The sequence below is a fragment of the Mizuhopecten yessoensis genome, unplaced genomic scaffold (genome assembly GCF_002113885.1).
Source record: "Mizuhopecten yessoensis strain PY_sf001 unplaced genomic scaffold, ASM211388v2 scaffold1405, whole genome shotgun sequence".
Classification (NCBI taxonomy): Eukaryota; Metazoa; Mollusca; class Bivalvia; order Pectinida; family Pectinidae; genus Mizuhopecten; species Mizuhopecten yessoensis.
The window spans coordinates 99,792-122,114 of NW_018404030.1; the positions used below are offsets into that span (position 1 = coordinate 99,792).

The window sequence follows — 22,323 nt, forward strand, 5'->3', positions numbered from 1 at the left end:
AAAAAAGTATCAATTTAACCCATACTTACCGTAGCACTATGTGCAATGACATCTAGACATCGATTACGCGATAAAGAGATCCTGCGAAGTTGACTATTTTAGCGCAACCGCAAAAAAAAAAAAAATGATCGCAAAAAACAGTACTTTCATAGTATTGCGCGAATCGAAGAAGACGATCTGTCCTACGAAATATTGACTAGATAGCGAGTTTCAGTGGTTATTAGATAAGATTGGCTAGACTGTAACTACTCTTTAGAACATAATAAAAATGATGGGCGATTATACAAAATTGTATTAAAGTACCCTTTTTGACTTTATAGATCGTTGATATTCTTTAAAACGAACGTTGCATATGGATTATTACTATTGATTACCTACATCCGCATATATCTCTTATAGACAGATAAAAACAAAGTGAGGGGACGTTTAAAGGCTGCATTTCACATTTTTGGGAAATTCAATACCACACAGGAAGTATATTTATGTACATTGATCCAGTATGTTGAATAAAGTATGTGCACTTTAGATTTTTATCGTATTAACATTGATATGAACTGCAGCGCTTCCCATCCACAACCAGGACAACAGCCATTAAACACGTAGAGCTTAGCGACAAACGGATCCACGGGATGATAATATCCAGTCAGTTTTGAAAAACATCACTTTTATAACTTCTGGCAGTTCGAACAATAAAAATGATCCAAATGGGATTTCTATTCTGGTTTATATCCAAATAATTATAGGTTTTATATACAGATTCCTAAAATATTTTTGATAAAACTAACAATAAACATTCTGGCAGTGCACAGAGTATGTGCATAGACGTTCCGGCGAAGTGTTCGTGCAGGTTTGTTAAGTAACATATAAACCAAGGTTCACATATCCCTCCGCAAGGTCTCTCCTACATATTGTATTGACTTTAAACGACATAGAACAGCAGTTTAAGATCGAACGATACTCCTAAACGCACTGTTAAAAGGATAGACAAAAACACTTGTGGTTTTGATAAAGCCAAAAGCGACATTGAACAGCCTTCAAATCAGAAAGACAGGATTTCTTTATGCGACAAAGGGACCATGGATAATGAAGATTGGTTTAAACACTTCTTCTAATATCATAAACACGACTTTTTTTATCGTCCTTGCTTTAATGTTCCTTTTAATCTGAGATTGAATTTGTCAAAGGGAGCTAGATTATGTTTGAATGTACAGCTCAAGGTTATTGTTACACTTGTGTAAGGCAGAGACAGGCTTAATACACCCTGGCTAAATTTTATCTATTCTATTACAAAAACATGCACGCTCCTGTACTGTTTTGATTACGGAGTGTATGAAACCGTTCCATGTATTCAACTGTTAACTATATTCTAATCAGTTTATTAGAAAATAGACCACAGTTCAAAATTGAATTTTGGTTAAGCTTTAACTTTGATCCTTAACAAAGTTGTTGAACTATTGGAAAATATAACATGTTTTCATACAACCTTCTGTAGCATTGAGTCGCCATTATATAAGTTATTACATGTACAACGACTTATCGATCATGAACATGTATTAATAGAAACAAATTGCTTTTAACCAAAATGCAAATACTGCATCTGTGTGTATGGAAAAAGGAAATAAATATCTACAATTGTTAATAATATTTTTTACGTTTTATACAATTATCCTGTTGAACGACACCCGAGACATTATAGTCTATCCTGGGCTGATGCACCAGTCTGCCGACCACAATAATTTACACAATACTTCTCTGAAAGTACCGGCGTATTACCGGAAATGACGCAATCAGGTTGTATAACAAATTGCGCCGTTTTAGTACTATTTCGCGACGTCGAAACGCTATGTTAGCCCCTGAAGTTCGAGGTCAACATTAAACGGCAGCCACAATAGAAACGATACTCCGTAGAATCAACCAATCAGGAATGAAATTAACATATACAAAAAGATAACACCAGATAATTACTAGAAATACACATGTATGGAATTAAAAACAAACAACAATTTCGGGTGCATGAACATATGTAAATTGATCCTCTCTAAACCGACGACCACACACGTGAACACGGGTACCACAGATTTAACGTACAGTGTATGCTGTTACGATTAGTCAGGTGATATTGTTGTGTGGGTTAAACAGATAAGTATGTTATTGAAAAAAGCTTGGATCGTCAGCTTTTGATGTTATATTTTTTGATGTTTCCACGCGTGTTTTAGTTTCGACTATACTTTGAACTAAGTATCATTTTCTGATAGGATGGACATTCTTCTTTCATATAAAGGTTGATAGCATTTAACTTCACATAACACTATCCAGATGAAAATCCCACTTGTCTATGAAACAGGCCAGCATTAATTAATATCATGTGCTAATGAGCAATTATATGATCGTCAGTCACTTTGACCATGTCTTTTTTCTTTGGGCCTAAGAACCTTACCCCTGTTACAAAGGTACCACTACGTTGGTTGTTTTCACTTCTTGCTCTATGTCAGCTACGTTTCGTGTTTTATGTTGTTTACATGGTTTATAGACAGTCAACAACAGACATATATCTGTTCAGTCAGTAGGCTTACTTGTTCGGTTGTCCTATTTCGTATCCTTAAAAGTCAACAGCCACGATAAGTCTTGAAGTCTTTCGACACGTCTGTCGATGGTATTGTTTTGTAATTTCTACTTCTATCTGTTAATAAGCCGATAATTGTTGTTTTCGAAGATGCAAATTCATGAAGACTGTGGGCATGTTTTATAATAATGATAATAATATACAGCATTTGATATAGCGCCCTATTTAGCTAGAATAAGCCACTAATAAGCGCTTTACACTTACATAGATATATAATTTATACAATCAATACAATTAGGATATACACTAATCAATACAATTTTGAGGAATTTGCAGGAGCTGCCTTATCAAGCCCTAACTACTAGTCCTATGCCACTTGGCTAATATATCCCTATGTGTGTATGCCTGCGTGTGTGCTGGATATGTAATGTGTCTTAGCCATGCCTTTTCTATGTGTGAAATGAAAGCCGACGTTAGAGTGAATAGTATTGCTGTTCTGTTGTCACTTGCCCATGTTTTGGTTTAAAGACGTGACATTACTAGGATCTGACCTAGATTTATATCGTAAATCAAGCAAATGACGCTTACCCTTCTGAAAATCCTGGTCTTATTTTAGATAAGATTATGACCTTTTCCTGTATTATTTCGCTCAAATTGACACAAGATAACCCTATTACAACTGTTTCACCTGTTTTTTACGAGTATGGAGTAAAGTATAAAATCTTAATTAACAATTTTGATAAAAAAATCATTTAGGTTTCATAAGAAGGGAATGCTACCTGAAGTGATGAAGAATAGAACATATAAATGTACGTGCAAAGAATTATACAAAATGTGACACTCTATGTTTGCATAACACTACATTTTGTGAAACAGTTTGGTCAAAAGTTTAAGTGTTCTACGCTAAGACTTGTGCTTTAGGATAAAACAATTAAGGCTAAATCACATTTCGAAAATAGCAGTACCAACTTTTCGTTCAGAAATAATTTAAAGCTTTACAGTGAGAAATTCTCTGCCCAAACGAAAAAATAAAAACTACTCCTCCAGTTAAATGAGCGCGTGCCTTAGAGTCATAACGTGGTTGAAAGATGGCTACCTTGACGACCCAGTGGTTAGACGATGTGTAAGCGAAAAGGTTTCAATCCCAAATGTCTGTTTCCGTTTCTAAAGGTTTTGCATTTTTGCATTAGGATGTATCGCGTACCACGATACCCAAATTTTGATAGAGAATAGGAGTGAAGGTCAACTTCAGATAAGGTTTTGATTTTGTGATATTACATTATTTGTTTCTATATCATTATAAACCCTTGCAGGTTCGGAAATAAAGAAGGGCCGGTGTATGCCACTGCGGATTATCATAAGAGACGACTTATATTGGGGTCGAATCCCTGTAGAATTGGGGGTTCTCTTCTGTGTCTTCTGCTTATGGACATTAATGAACCCAAAATGTATCTGCCTTAATTCGGGCCGCTGTGGCCAAGTGGTTAAGGCGTCTGAAATTCTGCTACCACTAGCCCTCCTCCACGTGGTCGCGGGTTCGAGACCTACTTTGGGTAGTCGCCAGGTACTTTCCGCAGGTCGGTGTTTTTTCCTCGGGAACTCCGGCTTTCCTCCACCACCAAAACCTGGCACGTACTTAAATTACCATAGCTGTTAACGGCACGTAAAACACAAACAAACAAAAAAAACAGCCTTAATTACATCACTTTGAGTCTTCATTATTTTGACTCTCCTGCTCTTCTTGGTGGTGTCTTGGCACCCTTTATTCCTATTTGACCGAAGCTATTGCGAGCACGCTTAACCCCATACAAACTGTTAAAATGAATATTATTATAACTTCATGATGTATCTTCATTATCAGATTAAAAACTAATAATTGGTTCTGATGCGTTTATGATGAACAACTTAATGTCCAAATTCAGACCTTCATGATGGTCGGTTGGTGGTGGTGGCGACGGTGGGATTGTTGACCGTGACCTTCTCTCACGATAGGAGACAATCATTAGCCAGAATTTCTGAAATTCGTTCGGCAACGTTATTCTTTTATTTTTACTTTGCGGGAACCTTATATGACAAACGATGATATGACCTTCAGCATTTCGTTGGCTATCATTAGCCCAAGGACGCTTTATATTGCGCTTGAATGCAAAACGTTTCGTTAAGAAGTTGGCAGTTTTCAAATATGTGCTGCAGTTAAAATAACAAAAACGTTTGAAAATAGCATATAATTGAAGAAATTTGGAAAATCAGTTTACCATTATTTGTTTCGTCAAAATTGTGAGAAGTGACAGGTACAATGAACCTTGATTATTTCTATTTTTAGAATCAAGATGTTAAGTAAATCAGAATGAAATGATATTATAAATAAAACACTGAAATGACTAAACACTATATCTAATGCTATAGTTTATAAGCTGTGTGTTAAGAACGCATTTATTTCAGGGATCATGTTGTTATTACATCAGCTATTGGTATTTTTAACTTTGAGCCCTTACGAAGAACGAATATTCTATCCGACGACGCCACTGTCACGTAATGCCGACATTATAAAGCCTTTGTATAGATTGGCAAAGAAGCTTAGTCATGTTGCAATGTCGTAATTGCTGTATTCTGCTTGCATGGTGTCAAACGCTCACTTTTGAGAAAATATACTGTGACAAAAGCAGAGAATAGTTTTGGTGTTAATGGTAATCTACCTGATTAGATAACGCATACGTTTCCACTTTTAGGTAAATACTAATGACTTTTGTATTATCTACGTTTAAAACGACTACAAATGACGTAAATACTTCATCATTTAACACCTGCTTAGACAGCTGGAGTCTCGAATATTTCGAATCCAGTAAATACATATCACTTCATGTGAACTGCCAACCAAAAATAGCGGTAATGTAAAACTTCTCGCTCATATTTTGAATGACTTGAAACAAGTCGGTTTAATTATAAATTTTATGTATATTTGTATAAATAAATATCACAAAACTATATCTTAAGGAATAATATTCGTTTCCTATTTAAACAGATTGGGCTGAAGTCTTTAAAAAAAAAAAAAACTTTTTGAAATCACTTGCTACCTGTCCTTTGTTTGTTCTCATTTGTCTATTTCATAAACTAATTATGGAACGTATTAAAAAGAGAAAAAGAACGTGCACCATTAAATACAAATATCAACCAATAAGAAATTCTCTTGAATGATATTTTTCAAAATAAAATATGCAGGCTTTACAAAAATAAAAATAAAAGCAACAAGTGCAGATAATCGGCTGATTATTACCAAACTCTTAATATTATGATTTTTGAAACAAGCTTGAAAGTGATTTTCATTCAGCACGTGATTTAGATAAAATTTAAACGAATTTTCATATCCCATTTAACAAAAAGAAGCTTTTCGAATGCCTGAAAATAATAACGTTTACTCTAACATTTTTCAAACGATGTCCTATTAAAGAAGGTTACGTCATGTCTATTGTGACGTCATAATCGGATTCCCTTAGATATCTCAAATGTAAAACCATATTGCAGTAGAAACTCAAAACTATAAAATTGGGAATGTGCGTTACATAACACAGAATTTATGTAATAAAACAATAATACCAGTTCCCAATTTGTCTCAAAAGTCTTCATATATAAGTAGTTTTGAGATAATGATATTACTAAACACCATTTAGGTTAGACATTTGTTATTTTATGTCGACTCAATCTTTCATAATAAGAAAATATTAAATCGATATCTGTAACTTTGCTGACAACTATTACGTGCACTGAAAACGAGTTTCCCCCAAGAGATTGATGTTGGCTAAACATGTTTATCTAGCTGAAACTATTTCAGTTTAAACCAAATGGCATGATATTTTAGAATTGCAAAAATAACTTACAAGAGTTAGATAACAAAATATTACATATCACCACCAGGTTGGGGTCTTATCAGGCGCTTATAACGTGGCCGAATCGACGTCGATTCATATTGCAAACTCGTGCATATTTTTTTTTATATCTTTGTGTACATACAGTTCATAGGTCATTTGTCTTACGAACTAGTCATTAAAACGTCACAGATAAACATGTACAGGTTGTGTTACATGAACCTTTCTACAATTCATGCTTGAAGGAATGTTTAGACCTATCAGATAATGTAATATCATGTCTAAAAACATTTTTACATTGATCATTTTCAATCAAGGGAAGCTGCAGATAGTGTCATGACGTCACCATGTATTTAGTTAGACAGATCAAAGCAAGTTCAAGTTGCGGCCAAAGATCATATACAGTATGTTGATAAAACCAACGTAATACTGTCATGTCTAAACCGAGTACTGAAGAGCCCATGATACTTATATGTAGTAAACAGAGGATACCAACTAGCTTGTACCCGAATCTGTTGCATTTACTGGATACCTCGAACCATTATCCCGGTACCATCTGTTTAAAAACAGACAAAGTTGTCCCGGAGGAGTTTCACATGTGCATGTATGTAATACTACTTATACGCATACGTGAAACACTACACATATGTATGTGGTAACGCTACTCATATGCATACGTGATCGATCACACATTTGCATGCATAAAACACTACGGTTATACACGCGTGTAACGCTACATATATGCATGCGTGTCATACTACACATACACATATACAAGCGTGTAATGCTACATGTATGCATGCGTGTCATACTACACATACACATATACAAGCGTGTTACGCTTCATGTATGCATGCGTGTCTTACTACACATACACATATACAAGCGTGTAATGCTACATATATGCATGCCTGTCATACTACACATACACATATACAAGCGTGTAATGCTACATATATGCATGCGTGTCATACTACACATACACATATACAAGCGTGTAATGCTTCACATGTACACGCGTGTAACAATACACATGTGTGTAATATTATGATATCAGAAACAACACGCGACCATTCCTTAACTCTTACAAAAGGATTGTTAATGAATAATTTATCCGACAAGAATTATAAACGGTAACTAAAACGTTTAGCAAAATGTCTGTCCTCACACAACGTTAGAATCCAAAGCAAGAGGTTGGTTCACCACAAAGTAAGCATATTATAATTCTCTGTAATTATTACGATGAAATATGGGGGTAAGTTACATGTAGCAGGATTTGTGATGCTAGCACAGTTACACTTGACTCACTAAATAGATGATTCAAATGAACGACACAAAAAGGAAAACTTGCAAACTCCTTGAAGTCAATTAGGCTTCCACAGATTTTAGAATGTTTACACTTGCATTAAAATTGCTTTAAATCAATATTGAAAAATCGGTTTTTAATTTAGTTCAGTGGGAAATAAAGCAGTCTAAATTAGCGGAGAAACAGTTAGTACCACTATCACGAGAATCTGTTAAATTGGATAAAATATTTCAAGTAGTCGGATAGAAAGGGACGCTTAAAAGTATTGATTTTAGAATTACCTTTAAAAGGTTTGCGATAAGGTACCGTCTGCTCCTGCGATACTATCTATTCTTTATTTTAATCACTATGCATGTTTACAACTGCATTGTTTTTGTTTATGGAATGAACATATTGCTGACTTTAAACCTAAACTAATTATGAGAAAGATTATTGCCTTTGAAATTCGTCGATTTACAATTTATATTTAGCATAATAACGAGTATTAATTGAGGGTCGACCCTCTTTACAATATAAGCGGATGATAAATTGTTCACCAAACTAACATAATATATGTTTACTTATGTGTACGATTAAATGTGATGAACACTCGTATATATCTCAACGTATACTTGAAATACGGTACATATGTATATGCTGCGGACATGCGTTGTTCACAAATAGTACATAAAAACTAATAAACACTCACCTTCAACGATGCCGCTCCTGTTTCATATCCAAAACGGAAGCAAACTTAACACTGCTTTAACAAAATAAGAAGTAGTACAGTCACACATATCTCGACTGTATCGGCTATATGCTGTGCGATTATTTACAATTCCGGACTATGTAACAGTTATCCGAGTCATGACTTAGTACCGACCTTCCGGCGGTATTGGCGTTTTGTGTACTACGACTACTGTTGCTGAGATCAAATCTGCTGCAAGCGGGGATATTGATAACTGACCGAAACCCTGATAGCGGCCACCATCCCGCCTCACAATGTCTAGTTAGCAGGCTATGTGGCATAGCCAGCGTGCAATTAGCTCCTTCAAAGGTCCACCGTACATGCATATACAGTTGTTTAAGCCATCTCGTTAGGGACAATACGCGAGCATTGTGTGTTGCGTTGTAGGCTGTGATATGTTGGTGGCGCTGACAGGTGGCTTTGATACTGTCGTTCCTTCGACAACAAGCAAGTTGTAATGGAGAAAACTATTGAATTATTTTACAAAAAAGGAGCTAAATTATATGAATAGTGTTATCTAATTTATCCGAAGTCATCGAACTTTATAATGGGATATTAGATGGATTCGAGTCAACACGAATAACACGCGTACGAAGCTGCCATGAAAGCAAAATGACTTCGATATATGTCGGTTTATAGAGATAACGGAGATAAAACAATGTGATATCTGAAACATCCAGTTTATTTGAAAAATTCAATTTCGTAATAATGGAGTTCAGGAATAGTTTTAATTTGGATTATTTCGTCTAATAATTAAAATACCGCCTGCTGCACAAATACATATATATATACATCGTTAACACATCCTTAATTGAACTTAGTTGTTAATTAGACTCTAAACCCAATTAAAACCAAGCCAAAACAAACCAATACCATACTGGACAAATGCTTAAACTGATACAAACGCTTGGCAGTAGTAAAGCCATGGATTATCAGTCTCATACATGGCAGAGACAGACTCGAGCCGATTATTAAGTAATGCATTGGACAAATTATAAATAGTTGATATCATATTGTTTCCCCTTGAATGATACTCATGTTTTAGGAGCGTGGTAGAAAACGAGTGAAATATGATTCATATTATAAGAAATAGTATCAAATATCCTGTTACATTTTAGAACTTAAATATTTGAAGCAAATGACCTAGTAACAACAGCAAGATTGCTTCAGACCAGTGGATTTCTATGACGTCGAACTCGAGGACAATGCCGAACACGCATGTTTAAAGCTTTCTGATTGGTTATTTCATTGGTTGTTTTTGTATTCTGTGTTTTCATTAGTTTAAATCAAAGAAAGTGCTATTTTTCACGAGTAAAATCATTATTACTTTTGGATATGTCTCACAGCAACGAAAGATCCATTTTTTAAAATAAATTAATCCAGATATTTTGAATAAAATAACAAATTTTATTGATCCAGGGTTGCATGTTTAAACACATAGTAATTCCCACGTTGGCACTGCATTAATGCAAGGAGCATATCAGGTATGCCAATGTTTCAAAATGATTGTTTGTGAATGTTGTCTGACTGTTGATCAGAACAAAATTAAGGCCTCGTGGCGTTTTCTAGGTGCCACCTTTTGGTTATTCATTGATAATATGTAACGTAGTTTATATGATTCATAACATATGTTGTTGCCAGGTTTTCTTGGAAAATGAATAAATGACAATTATCGGACACAAATCTTTGTTATTCCGTCATAACCAAAACGAGCCAAATGTGCAGGTGGAACTACTGACTCTCTAGTCTTCGTGAGTATTAATGGACAACATAAATGTAATAGACTGTGTTACACGTGTATCTCAGCGAATTCGTATATGGCCATTTTTAAAAACCTAGCTTGTGGTCTCATTATTTATGACGTGGTACGTAACAGTTTTGGATTATGTGCCTCAAAAACCATTTTCAAATAGGTCCTAAAAACATCAAGAAAGGTTTAACGCAAATTCAGATAAAATTTGTTGTCATTCCTGGTAATAGTACATTCTAGAGGACAATTGTTTTCTTCTCAAATTTCCTAAGGTTTACCTTTAACGTCCTGGGAAGTATGATCAGCGTCCATGATGGCTGTGATGTTGACGTCATTAAGGAAATCGTTAATGTTTAAATCAAACATCAGACAATCGAATGTTTAACTGTTTGGCGCACTAGTACTCTAGTACTCAGTCAACGAAACCTGTAGGTGCTTCCAAAACTTACAGTTTGCGGCCTCTCAGGGAGATGAGAGTAAAACATTACAAAGGTGGATGTCTTCAGCTTGTGTAAAAGTGCCCTGTGCTTCACAGTCATGATAGCCTCACGAAGTTCAATAAACTGGACACCCGTAATATAACCTTGATCTATGTTTTCATCAGTATCATCTTTCCGCCAGGAGTGGTTTCTCAAACATTTCTGTTTTCATTTTTTTTATTATAACACCCAGTTAGGGCTGTCTCTGAAGAATGATTTCGGTTAAACAAAAATTGAGCGTCATTAGTACCACGAAGTTAGATAGTAAATCTAATGCTGTGCTACTACCTATTTTTTTTTTGTAAAACAAATGGCATTTGGTTTATGGTTATTGCTGGACTTAGCCAAAATTCACTTATCAAAACTAACGCAAATTGATAAAAAACGAAATATAATAATTCTCCAACGCATTATTACAGATAAAACGTAATTCAATCGACCCTTATAGTATTGTACCATTCGCATTATTATGTATTATAATAATCATCAATTCGGAGTTGCAGTCTCAATATTTTACTTTTTTATTATATGTTACATTTTCAACTCTAAAGCGATTCTTTTACGATGCCTCCCTTGACAGCTGTTGTCATGTGACATTTGATGACGTAAACATATGACCTTTGGTGACTGTCGATGACGTAAAACTCCCAAGAAACAATGTGCTTATAACCGTCAAGTTCAAATTCGTTTCAGTGAATCATTGCAGCAGAATTGATGCGTAACAAATCAAATCCGCTTAGTTGTCGGCGCTTCCAGTGATAGCTCACCAATTATCACGTGCTTCGTGATGTAGGGCGTGCATTTTAATGCAGATGTGTGCCATCGGATAGCAATCAACCGCCTTATCGCTTGTTTACAATGCGAGGCAAACCACGAGCATTTGTTTAAATTGGTACAGTACTACATGATATAAATTCTACTAAACCGTTCGTTCTGATCTAGGTAGTTTGTTACTGGTCTTTAGGGTATAACAACTGCTGCAGTTCATGTTCTCATGGTCTAGACATTGCTAGCTACTATGGTCCTCCGAGCTTCAGATAGTGTTACGTCTCACGCGCACTAACTCTAGCGGTCAAGAGCCGATATATTGTCCATCGGTCTCCAGTCATCACCTTAATGGCGAATTGCTTTTAAGGGCCGACGAATAAACTATAAAACCTTTGGCGACCGGTCCAGTGTTAAGTTGTCGTCACGAGGTCAGATTGCCATAGTTTCGTGTCGGCTATGTTGATATTGTGTTAATTCAACTTCCGGTTAAACGTCTGATAAATAATACTTATTATTCCATTTCCTGTTCCGGTATTGACACGAATAAATTGGATCACGATATATGTTCCCTGAATAAAATGATATATATACATACATACTCAAGGTTAGCGTAGTACAAAAGACAACGACCATATAAGTTGGGTTATTTCTTCGAAAACTGGTTTCGATTTTATATAATTTGTATAACCTCTATGCTTAATTATAAATAACACATTATTTAAAAATGCATATGACAACTTTACAGACCTTTTTTTTTGCTTTTGTGACACTAGCAGTGAAAAGGCCGTAACAAAATATATAATCATAGTATGTATTTCTATATACATTTTTATTATATATATACCAGTTTGGTATCCCTTTGGAAGTCTGTCTCATTGCCCTTGATTTCTTCCAGTGGTATCATTATTAAGGCTATTGATCATACCTGATGGTACAATGTTAATCCTATGATAAGGAGTTTGTAATCGCTGTATTCGGTATGTCCACTTATTCTAGCTATTAAAACATTACCTATTAACTGTCAGTCATTGGTCACTCCAGTGGTATACTAGGTTTGGTTAGGTTTCATTTTGTTTAACGTCCTATTAACAGCTAAGGTCATGTATTTACATTTGCATGGCATTGTCACTATATAGGCTATTTAAAAGCTGTGCCGTTGATGGAACTTTAAATACCATGCACCACGAGACAATTCTTAGCGTATTAATACAACACCAACCGGAACTACAATAAACATGACGGCTACTGAAACAATGCAAGTGTAAATGTGCCAAAAAAAGACAATAATAAAAAAACTTTGATTACAACAAAACAAGACTAAGGTCTGCGATATCGTACAAAATCCACATCGGTTGAAATAACCAATGCCGGCAGTGGAAACAACTTAACACTCATGCAATTTATCAGAAATATCGTCTGTTACACTGCACTGATCCACAGGGGTTCGTTATAAATGTCTGAAATACACATATGCTATAGACCTACTGACACATATGCTATAGACTTACTGATACGAGTCACAGCACACATTAGCCATTTGTAACGAACGCCTGTACTCCGTCGCAAGTATCACGCGTCTCTCGGTCACGGCTTCCTCAGTTTCTTAAAATATGTCAAATAACGAGGCCGTTGTAAAATCTACCGACTGTAGTCAGGTTCCCATACAATCATCAAATAAATTCACGCCTGGATTCTTCACAAATTCGAAATTTTCTCTCTACTCATTCAACTTCCAAAAATAACTCCCTCGTGGAGGGCAAGGTCGGATTGACGGTGTTCACTGTATTTATCCATGCAAGAAAAAACGAAACAATTTCAAATCCAACTATTGAACGAATTTGTGTGGACTGTCGATAAGGCGGGAGTTTTAGACTTTAAATATAAATTGTAAGTTAAAAAAGAACAAAAAAGGCAGAGAAAACGTAAATATAAGTATTGAACTGTTTTTGTATGGTATTTATGATCTATTTGAATGACGCAGCTATCTCACTGAAATACAATGCCGAAGGCACCCAGCACAGCATTCCGCCCGGTCACATTATACTGACAACGGGAGAACAAGTTATTGCTATTTCCCCAAATGCTGAAAGTTAAGCAGGAAATAACAACTACCGTTTTTAAGGACTTTTGAATGTCCCGGCCTGGGGACAGAACCCATTGCCTTCCTCACCTGGACGAACGTTCAACATTGAAGCCAAAAGTTAGCTATTGCCAAGCAAGGCGCTGAGAAATAAAAGTTAGTTAGAAGTAGAAAAAAAGATAAAGATCCCAACGATTGCAATTGGTGCAGCAGATTTATTTTGATTGTTTTCGTGTCCCCGAGTAGAGGGCACATAAGCAATCCCTAAATCTGCAGGGATGGTTTGTTACTTCACACTAGGTCTTGTGAAACGTAAGTGGTCAAAGATCGTGTATCTGGTCTATGATTTGACTATTACAATAGTTCTACTGTGTGGATGATGGAGAGGTCATTTATTTTGGTATACAAAATAATTTCGAATACTAAAAATGTATGCAAAGGGCAAATGACAAACAATTTGGTGCAGGTTCATTCAAACCATACGTAAAATGTGCTTTGTTTTGCTGATCTGAACTCAAATGATCAATGAATTTGTAAAATGTCACTTTGTATCCGACCTGCGCCCAGAACTGGTGAAAACCCCACGTAGGCCTCGAACCCAAGACCAAGTGGTGGAGGGTTAGTGATCGTAGACAGTCGGACGCCTAAACCACTTAAAACGTTTTATAAATTACTCGGTTGTTGTACGATGTTCTACCTAGGGGAGTCACCCTCGGACGAGGAGATAACCGAGGTTATTAGATAGTGATTATATTTACGAATTCGATTGGACCATGTGGTTTAGTGCAATGTATATGCTTCAGCGTTTCTTTCAAATTACTTTTGATGATTGAGTTCTGTCTTCTTTAAATAAATCGATCTATACATCATAATCACTGACACATGATGAAAGCAAGCATCTAATTATGAATCTATTAAGTTGCATTAGAAAGCCAATTAAAGTAAACATTTACAACACCATATTGCCATTTCTTTCATTTAAAACACATTAGTGGTACTTAAGATCAAACGAATGAAAATTCTTGTTTTAAGTGGTCCGAAACACAGAAATGATGGAAAAGTTGCGTATGACACTGTCCAATGTTGCCAACATTTTAAACTTCAGACTTTAACAGATAATATATTGTTTAGCTAGGTAGTGTTAATGTAAAGAATTTCCATATTTTTGTTTTTTGTTCATTCAGTAACCTCAAATTAATTTCGTTTTAGACATTACTGTACCATGACTAGGCATAGGAACATCTGGTGTCCGTGGTGGCTCGGGAGGTTCGAGTGACTGTACAATGGTCTGGGGTTCAGGGTTCGAATCTTTGTCTGACCTGTTGTACTTTAAACATTCAGAACACTGTTGTTGATTATGTATTGCTTAGGTTGTATTATTATATTTTCATTGTAGTCTGTTAAAGATCCTCGTAGCATAGCCATAATCTGTACGCATCGGTTACTGCTTTTTCAGGCATGATTATAGATTTGATAAATCAATTCTGAAAAGAAAGCCGTACCTTAAGGGACTTTTATGAAAAATGATAAGATGAAATAAACAAAATATAATCATCAACAGTGTTCTGAGTGTAAAATTTTAGCAGGGCTAGACCGGGATTTGAACACTGGACTGGAGATTGTTATACTATCGCTCTAACCGATTGTAGCTACTTTGTCAACGGAAGTGTCCTGAGCTAACTGTGCTTCAGTTATATCCAAACGGAAATTAAGGGGAGGTAACTGTATATACATGTAGGAAAGATCACAGATTGTTTCACCAAAACTAAAATAAAGCCGCAAAATAAGTTTCAAATGTATAGTTACAGTGTTTGGCATTGGTGCAGGGATCCTTAACTGTACCAGAGTAACCAAGGTTTCACCATCGGTACCATACCAAGCATCAGATGACAACAGGGAATACCATTCTATACTAAACCAAAATGCAGTATAAATTTTAAAACGTCAAAGTCGTCTGTTTGAGTTAAGTCAGTAAAATCTACCTATCAAATATTTATAGGAAATTGTGTGAATAGAGAGGACGATGGCCGGGAATATAGTGTAAGCAAGTTGTGCAAGACAACATTGCACCGACAACATAACAAAACTATTGTGATTCGCTTCTCATACATGTATCATGTACATGTAATATATAAAATGAAAAAAAAAAAAATCAACGATCTCGCATTTCTTTAAGCGCCAGAAACGCGTCAATAAAACTAATGCATTCGAATGTTTGTAATGCAGACTGTTTAAGTACAACAGTCTTATCCGCAGATGGCGTTTAGAAAATTACGCTTCTGCAGGGTCGAGCTGAAGAATTCACACTCTATAGATATGTATTTAAAATCGTTGAGTTCTGAAGATTAAAACCGTCTAAATAATGAGTTCTATAATAATGCATTACTATACCGGTAATGAAAGAGGGTGTCATTTTCCTTTCTTAATGACTGTGTCATAATTATAAGGCTATACTATTACGAGAGTTGTTATAGACGTGAATATCATTGACGGTTTTTGTAACGGTATGCCATAAACAGTCATGTATTTCCAGTACGGTTACACTTGCACTTTGGGCGTAAGTTGTTGAGCATAGGTATACTTGTGGGGCCAATCTGGTCTTAATAATTAATCTACCACAGCCTATACTGATACAAGTCACCGAGGTCTGTAAATTTCACTGTCACTGGTGTTGAACATATTTCAGTTCAGTAATGGTATATTAGAAGTGACAAGTGTAGTTGAGTGTCCACCGTTGGGTGTGCCAGTTTAACTGAACGAATGTTTGAGCCGTAGAAGAATTCCCAACAGCATTTACGAGTATAACACACACAGTTATTACACATAGCGTTATTCCGTCTTTTCGTATTGCAGAGTTATCTGCTATTGTGAGCAGGAATTGATTGTTACGTCATTTGTTTTTGAGAGTAACGTCATATTTTTTTGAGAAAATGACGTAATTTTCTCACACAAACTAATGACGTAACAATCAATACCTGCTCACAAGAGTAGATAACTCTGCAATACGAAAAGACGGATTAACACCCACATTGTTTACACATAACGTTATAGTTATAAATGCTATGTACACAACAGATATGGGCCATGACCTTTATAAATACATCATTTAATTTGAAAAGAACAATTGGTAATTCTACTCAGTAACTGTACACCATGTTTTAATATCTAACGACCATTATACTTTCGTATGGTATTAACGCATGGAACAACAGCAAACAGACTTCATCTGTGAAGTAAAATGGTCGCGTTAATGGTAACTTGCATCTTCTATACTCCAGAGGTCACGTTCATTTACGTTTTCTGGACCTCTGGGATATGACCATGCTCAATACTTCAAGGGTTACATTAATATTTCGAGGTTCTTATATACGGCTTTATCACAATCAATTTCGTAGGTCGTCTCAAAGCGGTTCACAAATTATTATCCGTAGTTATAGGGCCTTTGCAACCAGACAATGTCTTTCTCAACTCCCTGGGGAGCATACAGTCGGTACCTTACGTTCTCTTTACCATCCTCAATACTCCAAGAGTAACGCTCACTTACGTTCTCTGAACCCCAGGCATATTTCGTTACAAAATCGAAGGATCTGTACAGGTCACCATGTGGAGAGTACAAGTAAGACTAGCTTGGTCATGTAATGTACATCAAAGGGACTGCGCGGCAGTGTAACGGTAAACTTAACTTGGTTTGAAGTCGAGTGTAGCTCCTCTTTAATTTCAAAGGGCATGCATCAGCCCAGCTATTGGTCAGGATTTAAAAAACATTAATCCAATCAAATTGCTAACCGCAGGCCTTTGTTTTTTGTCGTGACATATTTCATGGGTGCAGGCAACATAAGCCAGCTCAACCCCTGGAGTATCGAGTATATAGTACTTGTACTTACATCACAATGGCCTTATTAAACAAGATAGTGATCTCATTGACACAGTACAATACACTATGTTATATTTGTGATTCTCTGTTCAATTAATTGGATACCTCAACGATTAACAAAAAACAAAATACATTTATATCAAAACACTTTTTATCGTGTAAGTGTACTGTAAATGGATTTGTTAAGTGAGTGCTAACTGCCTTTGTACCTTTACGGTAGTTGTGATCTGTAGTTGTTCTTCTTGACAATGTTGCTGCTATGTATATACTAATATACTCATTTGTCTACATTAGTCCCTAGTTTGTCCCTTTGCTTTAGTAAATGCAAAATTATAATAGAAATGATTGGTACCCTCTGTTAATAAGAAACGCTTAAAAACATAACATTTCCTTGATTTAAAAGGCCTTATTTTTTTTCCAATGTATGAAATAAATATCTACTATATTGTAATATGGGGTGTAAAAACAATTCATTTCTTAATGCGAATAATTTTTTAACACAATCAATAACAGAGATTTATAATATTTTTTCCTATTTGAATAGATATTTGAAAAAAAAATCAAACAAATCTGTGTATTTGAAAAATATGAAACAAACTAAATTTTCAGGACCATGCCAGGACAATGTCACTTCAGCAGTTTTTGATTTAAGTACAATGCATCACTCCCAAATCTTTCTTATTGTTTAGAAAACACCGAACAAAATGGTACTAACATCATTCTGCTCTAGGAGATAAGCTTGCATTTTAATTAGGTTAGAACCGTTGTTCAGCTAATTCCATCGTGATGCTCAATTTCTCTGAAAATAAATCATTGTAATGATTCTCATATAGTGCTTTTTTGAGTGCAATCTTTATTGTAAAATATTCGAAGCAGAAAATTACAGGAACTTCATTAACGTATAGCAGTTTCACATGTAGTCTTCGTATTTTTCCTTATACATATGTATACGTTCTGAATGAATCTCTATCTTATGTAAGAATAATTAAGCTCGTCCAATAGATTTCGTTTTATAAAATATGAAGTTCTGGACTCGTTTCATTACTCCCATACATATGAAATGGAAACGAATTCGATATTTTTTTTATCACATTATCGACAATGCATTTCATAAAGATTGATATAGTACAACCAGTAAAAATTGTTCTATCTAAACCTCTAACCAACACATACTTACAAAACTGAAAATAATGTTCAGAAATTACCAACAATGCATACGCAACAATTACTCTTACTAATGTCTAGTCTTCAATATTGCAATTTGATTTCATGTCTATTTTCTACAACATGACAACACAATATAATTATGTCATTCCTAATGTTTGAATTATGATGCTACCATAACTACCTGCGACGGTTAAACTCAAATTGGGAACAAATCGATCATGAAGAATATCACAGGTGTTAACTGAGACGCTTATCCTTCCGAAGCATTGGGTTTTTCGTCCTATCATAACTGTATGATCATTTATCATTTTATTTTGGAGGGCGGAGGCATGATGTCTTTCCTTTTGTTTTGGTGTCTTTTCAGTTTCCCGTTGTTTGCTTTTTAAATTGACTTTGATTTAGGTGTTTTACTTGTGCTTTATTCCACATCTATTCCGTCTTTTCGTATTGCAGAGTTATCTACTCTTGTGAGCAGGGATTCATTGTTAAGTCATTAGTTTGTGTGAGAAAATTACGTCGTTTTCTCAAAAAGTTATGACGTAACTCTCACAAACAAATGACGTAACAATCAATACCTGCTCACAAGAGAAGATAACTCTGCAATACGAAAAGACGGAACATCACCAATGTTATGTTTATAGAAAAAGCGATGAAGGTAACACAGACAAGGTATAGCACACATATGATATTAATAAGCCAAAATTTAATTAACACTGCACCATACAGCTGTTTCGTCCTTCTAGGACTCATCAATGGTGCTAGGGGCTAACAAATCATGAATACATGTAACATTGGCTGTGCAGAAAGTGTAAATAATCCAGACCTACAGTTATGGTATATGACAACAAATCTAAAACACATGTTTATCAACATTTGGAATGATCAAGTCATCCATTATGCATTATACATGTACACTGTAGTGGTTGTAAATTTCTGTATACGTCAAGTTTAAATATCACACTTCCATGCTTTTATATATGGTTTTTGACAGACATCGCTACATTATGGTCATACAGGACTAAATGTTAGACAATGGGTACTAAATTGGCGGTTAAAAGTGACACTGGACGAAAAATGATACAAGATTGAGATGCCAAAGTAAAATGTTAAAAGCCTGCAATTCTGTCGCCCTTCAGCAGCAGGCATGTCCATGTTGAAATATGGACATTATCTTCCTACATCGCAGGCTATTAATCTTTACATTACTTGTTAACACAAAAACACGGAACAGGATATTCTAACAATGTCGTCTGCTACCTTGATACCATCTGGGCGGTTTCTGAAATACAGCAATGATTCTGCCGTCTTGGCTCATGGAGTGCTGAGAGAGGTATTGCACAGCGTCTCAGACTTCTTATGGACAAGTGAAACATACAAGATGGAAGTTATCGCGTGCATTGCACGCCTTGTTCCAAAGTACTTTAGACATTTTGCCAACATCGACAATTACTTTATTAACATAAATGTTATTTTGATACGGATGAACGGTGAAAGGTCGGAAACACTATAATATCAAGTGCATTACAAATGAGAGAAAATTGTGCAGATAAACTTTTTCATTGTGAAGTAAAAACAGACACAATGTTTTGACTAGTTGTATGGAAGTTGCTTTTAAACTTTAATCAAATGCTTTAAATTGAATCATGTTCTAGCATCGGTTTTTACGGTGCTATCAGTTTCAATAATTTTACTTGTTCTGCACATATTAAAAACTAATTTTGTTAACAGATGAAACCAGATTTTTGTGGGTTATTCCTTAATGTTAACACTTATTTTTAAATGTTTGAAATCAAAGTTTTGTACTTGGAAGCACTGTTCTTGTCCATTCAGCATACCCCCCTATAATGTGTGATGATGACAAGAGCTTCTGAGACGCTGTCAATAATACGATTATGGGTTAATATAATATTTCTTCAGAAATTCAATGTTTAATGGACAAAAAATGTCTTCGAAATTTGATTTTTTCCCCTTAAACGTCTTTGTAATGTTACATGAAGATAAATGTAACCGTAACTTTATTAACTGTTGGAAGTGCTCAACTATCCAAACAATACCGATTGTAAATATCTAATGATATAGTTGGATACCATTATTTTTTCGGTATTATAACCTCCATTTATAATATTTAAACCAACCCTGGAATATTTCGATCTCCTGTGTAATCCGAAATAATTTCCTAATCCCGATTATAATTGGAAGTACTGAATACGACCCGTGTATCCCGACAGCAAGTCTAATTTGACATATTTTTTTTTATGTAAAAACGGGTGTCGAATATCACTGCTTTCACTTAATTTTAAATCTGTGATGTATACTCTACATAGCAAATAGCCTATGCTAGTTTTTTGACTATTTTGCGGTTCATGCGTTCACCAACGATGCATGTGAAATATTTGTTCATGCAGCATACATTTCTGGTTTTTTATAAGACATCAAGTTTTGTTTTTAAACATAAAACCTGTATGAATATAGCAATTGTCGTTCTTAAGAGAGAACACAAGTTAACTAATACCCATTTGGATATATCCTTTTTTAATGAAACTCGATAAAGCCGACTCAACTGAAAATCAGATATAAGGGCACGATATTAAAAGTAATTTTTTTTGTAAGAGAAGGGACGAGAATCGATAAATGTCACCTCATATATATGGTGTATAAAATATCATAACGAAAGTATAGATTGGGACACTTAATATTATTTTAATGCAGATGTAAGGAAATACAAAAGTGGTGCAAGTGTCTGACGAAAATTAAACAGGTGTCTAACGTGGGAACCCCTGCAAAATTGGGCGTTTCCGTTTCCCTGCAGAATTGGGCGTTTCCGTGTGTGCCATTTACTTAGGAAGATAAAAGGCACCATAATAAATCTGCTGTACCAATTACGATATTGACTATTTTGATATCTATCTCTAATTTTAACTATCTTTTGTTTCCTAGCGCTTTGCTTGGCAACACCCCACTTTTAGCTTTAATGTTGAATGTTTGTCAAGGTGAGGAAGGCAATGGGTTCTGTCCCCAGGCCGGGACATACCAAAGTCCTTAAAATGGTAGTTTTTATAACCTGTTGTATGTTCAACATTTAGCGCAACGGCGACAACTGGTTCACCCGATGTCAGTACAGTATGATCGGGCGGTGCTTGGTGCCTTCGTCATGGTAATCCAGTGCAGTAACAATCAGCATCAGACCCGCGCTATCGCCAGGAGGCAAATACACAGACATGCCCGGTCCCCAGCACACATTAACAAATGCATGCAAATAGTACACACATGCAGGCACATCCTCGTTAACCTTAGCTGTTGATAGGAAGTAAAGCTCTATTAAACAAAACAAAACAGACAGAGGAAGGAAGAAATTGTTTCGATATGGTGAGTTTAAACACAATATGCGGGGTATGTCACATTGGTTTTCTTTTGCTACTTACAGTTATACTAATTACGACAAAACATGTAGGTTCTTCCTTCTATACAGGTACAATGTATAAAAATGTCTCTTTCCCATCGAATTTGCGACGTGAACTCAACTTGTACCTGTCTATTTAAAACATGGATTTTTTGTTCTTGAAAAGTAAAACATAACGTGTTGAACTTTTGTAAGCAGCAGCATTGTACTGATACTTGAGAATGAAATGATATAAACGAATTCCCAAAACATGCTTCTCTTGGTTCTTACTATCAACCCTTCCCCCTTAACACTAGTTACTGATTAAATTACACCATATCTGTTGGACATACGGGGCGTGAGGGAA

At 35.5% G+C, this 22,323-nt stretch overlaps 1 protein-coding gene across 2 annotated transcripts in view; it reads right to left on the minus strand.

Moving 5' to 3' along the window:
* The window catches only part of LOC110461524 (neuronal acetylcholine receptor subunit alpha-9-like), a 102,765-nt gene extending 94,077 nt beyond the window's left edge, over positions 1 to 8,688 (minus strand). For both annotated transcript variants that reach the window (XM_021515039.1, XM_021515022.1), the window contains exon 1: positions 8,421 to 8,688. The gene's annotated coding sequence lies outside the window, so the exon portion shown is untranslated. The remainder of the gene's footprint in view (positions 1 to 8,420) is intronic.
* Between the last annotated feature and the right edge of the window lie 13,635 nt (positions 8,689 to 22,323).